Below are 7,433 nucleotides of genomic sequence, written 5' to 3' on the forward strand. Positions count from 1 at the left end.
AGTCGTTGACAATAATCCCAATGCAACACCATCAAATATATTTGAATCCCGCGTATGGTACTTTAACAACTCTGAAAATAATACAGTTTTCTGTTCTCCTACATAATAGGAATTTTTTAACCACATACGCAATATACAACTAAAAGTGAGATAAAATTTATTTTCTTAAAATACAAAAAAAGAAATAACACACGAAGATACAAGAAATTGATAATCAATAAGATAATTACGAGGATGAGTTGTTGACAATAATCCCAATGCAACACCATCAAATATATTTGAATCCCGCGTATGGTACTTTAACAACTCTGAAAATAATACAGTTTTCTGTTCTGCCTAGATCATTGAATTTGAAATCAAGGTTAAACCAGCCTTCACTTCAGGATTATCAAGTTCAACATGCCCACTATACATTAAAGTTGGATTAAAAAATGAGGCAGCGGTATGAACAGGGTGAATTATATTTCCCTTTCGCCTCTTTTCGAATCTCTTCACCAATTCAAGATACCTAAGTTCATTGCCATTACAATTTATCTTTAGTGCTTCCCTTGCCCTTTCCATTGCTTCATATAAATATCCCATGGTTGACCCCTCACTATCACCCAAAAGAAGCACCTTGATAAAAGGTGTTAATGTAGAGACTGCATCTGTTGCATCATTCCAAAATTTGGAGCTTTGAATTATTCTATGAGTTTTGTATCATGTTTACTCTTGCTATAATTCATAGCTCTCCACTCAGAGGATGCAACCATCACTCTCAAAACCTCTTCTACTTGTGATACAGTTTGAATCATCAAAAAGTTAATGGCAAATCTAGTTTTACCATACTTTTCCAATTCCCTTCCATTAGTGTTCTTTCTCATCAAATCTAAAATAATGGTATACCGATACATAAAATTCACTATTAGCTTAGCATCCTTGATGACATTTTGTACCCAAATGATATCTTTATCAATGTCTTCTAGAAGCAAATTCAACCCATGGGTAGCACACCATGTTTTATGAATATGAGATAATCTCGATTCTATTAGATCACCAGCAAGTACATAATTTGATCTATTGTCAGTCACAAGATAAACAATATTTTGTGGTCCTAACTCCTCAATGACATGAACAAGAATCTTTTCAAGAAATAATTCAATTATACTATACTCAGATACTTCAAATGCATTTATAAAAAACTAATCCATTTAGACAAGATGCAACAATATTGAGGAATGACCGGTTTTTCATATCCGACCAGAGATCTGAGATCAAAGTACATATTGACTGAGCCCATGGCTCTTTTATTGAAGCTACATATGCATCGACATCTGTCTTAAGTTCTTATACCAATTTAATGTGAACAAATGAGTAACTTGGCAATATATAGCTAGAACCAAAATTGATACATGCATTTATCATACTGACAAATGATTGTGCATTGATAACATTAAATACAATATTATTCATAACAAATGCATAAGCAACTTTTTTGTCAACAAAATCTTTAATTTTTTTATTCAACAATGAAGATAAAGAACTTTGTTGCTAATGGGAACTGGTAGTAGAGGTACTTAAGTTTATCGAACATTGGTCAATATTTTGAACATATGATGTAATTTTGTTCTTCTTTTTTGGAGGCTTAGAAGATACCTCATTTATCATAGAAACAGTCAAAGCTTGTACATCATCTGGTACCTGAGGACGAGCTTTTATATCATTCCCTTGTTCTCTTGACAAGTGATATTTGAATCTTGTTATCCCTATAGAAAAGGCTTCACCGCAAAAATTGCAATACAATTTATGCCCTCTTTCTTCACCATACTCTCAAAATGGATCTTTTGACCTAACCATTGTATCTTCTTTCCTGATTTTTTAATAAAATAAAAAAATATAGAATATATAAGTCTACACAGGGGTTCATGCTCTTTATAAAAAATAAAATAATAAGTTCATGGTACGTACACCATATGAATTTCTTCATTAAATGTTTTAACAAACATCACATCTACCTAATACATACCAAAAAAATACATATAAATATTCACATTAAATACTTAAAAAAAGATCATACCTACCAAAAAAAGTAAACCATATAAATTTTCACATTAAATTCTTCAACAAATATCAAACCAACTTGAATACATATAAAAAACAAATACACCATATAAATTGAATCCATATCAAAAAACCTAATTGAATAACTACTTGCATTTTCACTATCATCTCAACATTTTCACTATCATCTCCACCGTACATTTCTTCCCAACATTTCACACATTTGGATCTCACCCTATCATCCCTTTGTACTTTGTACTCACCCTACAATACATTTCCATCTCATGCTATCTCACCCTACTTTCATTTTCACTATCATGAAAGCATCTCCACCATACATTTCTTTTTCTCTCCTCACACCTCTTTTCCTTTCTCTAAAACATCCCCCATAAAAGAAGAGATAGAGAGAGAAAAAAAATCACCGGGGTTTTTTGCAAGCAGAATGACTCTTTCATCTTTGAAGTGAATGGAGAGAGTAGTTCATTCAAACCAAGAGGGAAGCAGGGCAGGCAGCAGTCCCACAGGCAAGGGAAAGAGTCAAGTCCCAGCCAGATAGAGACAACACTGCAAGCCATCCCCTCAGCTAGTAGTATTGAAAAAGAGTACAAATCGCACCTTTGAAATTTTCCATAGAAGAAGAGGTAGAGAGAGAAGAAAAATCATAGGGGTTTTTGCAGGGCAGAAGAAAGGGAACAAATCGCACCTCTGAAATTCCCCATAAAAGAAGAGGTAAAGAGAGAAGAAAAATCACAGGGGTTTTTGCAGGGCAGAAGAAAGATCACAAATCGCACCTCTGAAATTCCCATGAAAGAAGAAGTAGAGAGAGAAAAAAAATCACTAGGGCTTCTGCAAGGCAAAAGAAAGGTTCTTTACACAATAATTTTGTTTATTCTACATCTTAAAGAAAATCATGCTACACAAAGATTCTTGACTCTGCATCTATATTATCTTCTTTACACAATAAGTTTTTTTACACAATGATTTGTATGTAAACAGTATTTTCTTTGCATAATAACTATTTGAATACCTACTTGCATTTTCACTATCATCTCCACCATACATTTCTTCCCAACATTTCAAACATTTGGATCTCACCCTATCATCCCTTTGTACTTCCAAACTCGAGAGGTAGAGAGAGAAGAAAATCCCTTTGTACTCACCCAAAATCCTTTTGTACTCACCGTACAATACATTTTCATCTCACTCTACTTTCATTTTCACTATCATGAAAGCGTCTCCACCATACATTTCTTTCTCTCTCCTCACACCTCTTTTCCTTTCTCTAAACATCCCCCATAAAAGAAGAGGTACAAAGAGAAGATAAATCGTAGGGGTTTTTTGCAGGCAGAATGACTCCTTCATCTTTGAAGTGAATGGAGAGAGCAGTTCATTCAAAGCAAGAGGGAAGCAGGGCAGGCAGCAGTCTCACAGGCAAAGGAGAGAGTCAAGTCCCAACCAAATAGAGATAACTCTGCAATCCAATCCCTCAGCAAGTAGTATTGAAAAAGGGCAAAAATCGCACCTCTGAAATTTCCGATAGAAGAGGAGGTAGAGAGAGAAGAAAAATCATAGGGGTTTTTGTAGGGCAGAAGAAAGGGTACAAATCGCACCTCTGAAATTCTCCATAAAAAAAGAGGTAAAGAGAGAAGAAAAATCACAGGGGTTTTTGCAGGGCAGAAGAAAGGGCACAAATCACACATCTGAAATTCCCCATAAAAGAAGAGGTAGAGAGAGAAAAAAAATCACAGGGGTTTCTACAAGGCAAAAGAAAGGTTTTTTACACAATAATTTTGTTTATTCTACATCTTTAAAGAAAATCATGGTGCACAAAGATTCTTTACTCTCCATCTATATTATCTTCTGTACACAATAATTTTCTTTACACACTGATTTGTATGTAAACAGTATTTTCTTTGCATAATAACTATTGAAATATGCATCTTGTTGAAGTTAAAAAGAAAAAGAAAAAAAAATCATTCCTTCAATCTGAAAATATGGCTGTGAAGAAGAAGAAGAACAGAGCATAAACCCTAAATCCTAACAATACATAATCTATTGGGGATTTTTATTTTCGGATTTTTTTTGTGAAAATAATTTGTTCTTTCACAGGTTACACAAATTAGGAAAACAATTGTTTCTGTTTCTAAAAAAATTACAGGTAAAAAAAAAAGAAATGTTTTTGGTTCCTTTTTTTCGTTCCTTAAGAAGACGCATTGTTAACGGTATTATGAAAAAAACGCATTTGTTTTACGAACTTTTAAAAAATATGACGTTTAGAACGTTTTCCAAAAATTCGTCGTGTTTTTTAAAAATTCGGCGATTAGTCGCCGAATTACTAACTATGCTCCCAACCAACTAGATATAGAGTCTGCCTAAAAGCCCGTTGCATGAAATTTTGGCAAACACCATACGTCCACTCTCTGAAGAGGATAAGAGGTTTACGTTTTTGAGGTGTTATATTTAAGCGAAGTTATCGCTAATATATCTTAATTTTAATAAAATTAGAGAAAAGACCTCAAACTTTTCAAAACCTCATCCACACCCTTTTTTCAATTTTGGGCTTTTTTTGGACGAAATTACCCTTTAGGGTAGTCTTTTTATCGTAATACATTTTGATAGTATTACGGTATAAAAACCACTGTAATAGTATCAAGATATATTACGGTACGTGAAGTACCATAATAACTTATTACCATAGTCACCGTAAAGAACTTTACGGTAATTTAAATACCGTAATGTTTAGAAAATTACATATGGTAATATATATACCATAATGCCAAGGATATTTTTTACTGTAAATTAATTACCATATTATGTTAACACAAAATTACGGTACTCGTAGTACCATATTAGCTGCCACAAATTATACGGTAAGAAAATTACCGTAATTATTTCCCGCTTTTTTGCTTTTACCAATTTTTTCATAAAACCTTATTTTGTTCATTTAGCACTTTCATCCATTTTTTATCTCTTTCCTTTATCTCTCTTATCTATTTTCTATCATATCATCTATTATTTATCAATCTTTGAACGAGATCTCTGAGAGCATCAAATATACAAACCAACACTGATTTTTATGTATGTCATAAAAATATTATGAGAGCATCAAATATACACACCAACACTGATTTTTATGTATGTCATAAGAATATTATGTTGTTTTTAGCATCTAAAAAAAAAATTTAAGTTGTTTTTCTGTAATACTTGATGTAATTTGATTAAAATATTTCATAAATAAGTTTTAGATTTATTGATATTGTTACATAAATAAGTTTTAGATTTATTTAATGGTTGGCCATCAAAATAATGGTTTTCTATAATACTTGATGTAGTTGGGTTGGCCATTGTATTTTTTTTTTTTTATATTATGGCATCTGTATTGCAATCTAATATCCTTCATGCAACCTCCTCATTATTTGTAAGTATTTTGAACTTCTTATAAGTGAGCTTGTATATGTTTCCATCTGAAATTTCTATGTAGTGATTCAGCTTGTACGCAACAATAATGGGTGAATCACTACATAGAAGCTACTTCTTTGGTGGTTTTTCCAAGAAGAAATCTAATTATGGAAGCATTTTTTATTACGGTGGAGATGTAAAGGTTATATTTTTTAAAGGGATCCCATCATTTGAACAAGTCAATGATCACTTGTCAAAAGTATCAAATTATGCCCCAAGTACCATGACTATTAGGTATATTTATCTAGGGTTACCAAGTAACAGTACTATGAGACATATTGATGATGATGAAGATATTGCCAATATGATGGAAGGATCTTCTCCCATTACTATGTGCATATCAAACAGACTTATTGAGTCTGACTGCACTGAATATCGTCAAGTTTTTTTATATGAGTTAGGATAATTCTGACTTGTCTTGAATTTTTTTTTCTACCGCACTTCCCGACTAGAGCAAGTATGTCACAATGAATGTGCTGCTGGCATAGGCGTAGAAGATGAACAAGATTCAGAAATCGAACGGCATATCGACGACATTGATTCAATAGAAAGCTCCTTGAGAATTAACCGTTACGAAGTTGTACTTCGAGAGGGTCAGGATTATGATGATGTACAGGCATGCGTAATCACCTTATTGATTATGCCATATCACAAAACTTCAATATGAAGTTGATAAAACGCGAGGTGAAGTGTGTATGGAAGAGGTGTGCTACAGATGGGTGTTCATGGCAAGTGCACTGTTGGAGGATTAATACAACAAACTCCTTCAGGGTGAAGAAGTTTGTAAACGTGCACTCATGTGCCGGCTTAATAGGTCATCAGCCGCTTGCTCGAAGCCAATGGGTGGCAAGCAAGATCAAAGACCGGTTGAATGATACGTCTGATCTTACAGCTGGAGATGTGGTTAATGATATACAACATGATCACGATGTCATGTTATCTTACCAACAAGCATGACGGGGCAAAGAAGTTGCACAAGAGATAAATGAGGGTTCCTATATGAAGTCATATGAGGATCTCGCTAAATATCTTCATAAGATCTGAATCACTAACCCTAGAACCATAACGATTATTCAAACAGATGATTATGATAGGTTTAAGCGTGTGTTTATAGGGAATCGTGTATGTTTGTATGGTTTTATGTTTGGTTATAGGCCACTAATAGGTCTAGATGAGACATTTTTTAAAGGAAGATACAAAGGGATATTATTGGCTGTAGTTGGGGTAGATGCAAATAAAAATATATTTATTATAGCATATGCAGTAGTTGAGAGTGAAAATACATCAAGTTAGACTTCGTTCCTAGAGCTTTTGAATGAGCAGTTTTGTAAGAAGCCTGATTTGTCAGCATTGACTATTGTCTCGGATCGTCAAAAAAGGTTACAAGCAGCAATTGAAACAGTATTTCCAACCAGTGAATAAGGCTATTGTATGAATCACCTTGCCGATAACTTCAAAAAGGCCTATAGAAATTCGGCGCTCACAAAGCTTTATTGGAAAGCTGCACGTACATTGATTATATCATACTTTGATGAGTACATAGCAAAGATTAAGAGTGTAAATACTGAGCCCTATGATTAGATTATGTTATAACATCCAAAATATTTGGCAAATGCATATTTTCAGGGGTGTAGATATAATCATCTGACATCAAACATATCTGAATCATTTTACCAGTGGATATTACAGGCTCAAGAGAAGCCCCTTATTAAACTCCTTGAATGCCTAAGGATTAAGCTCATGTGAGAATTTTCAAAGAAGATGACCATGTCCCTAGAATGGAGCAGCATGCTTACACTGAAGGCCCAAAAGGTAATAGACCTGAGGAGGGATAAGTCCAGATTCCTTCATACAGTCTAATGGGCATATGATAGTATGTATGAGATCGATGTGGATAAGAAATATGTTGTTAAGAGTGGCTTATCCACTTAGGT

The 7,433-nt window shown here is 33.7% G+C and overlaps 1 long non-coding RNA gene across 1 annotated transcript; it reads left to right on the top strand.

Moving 5' to 3' along the window:
• Positions 1 to 2,460: 2,460 nt before the first annotated feature.
• On the top strand, positions 2,461 to 3,857 carry LOC148780081 (uncharacterized). Its single transcript, XR_016043243.1, has 2 exons — positions 2,461 to 2,904; positions 3,385 to 3,857. It is a non-coding gene; the product is annotated as an uncharacterized LOC148780081 (long non-coding RNA).
• The last annotated feature ends 3,576 nt before the right edge of the window (positions 3,858 to 7,433 follow it).

This window comes from Amborella trichopoda, chromosome 10, assembly GCF_054954075.1.
Source record: "Amborella trichopoda isolate Santa Cruz 75 chromosome 10, AtrichopodaSantaCruz75HAP2 v2.0, whole genome shotgun sequence".
Classification (NCBI taxonomy): domain Eukaryota; kingdom Viridiplantae; phylum Streptophyta; class Magnoliopsida; order Amborellales; family Amborellaceae; genus Amborella; species Amborella trichopoda.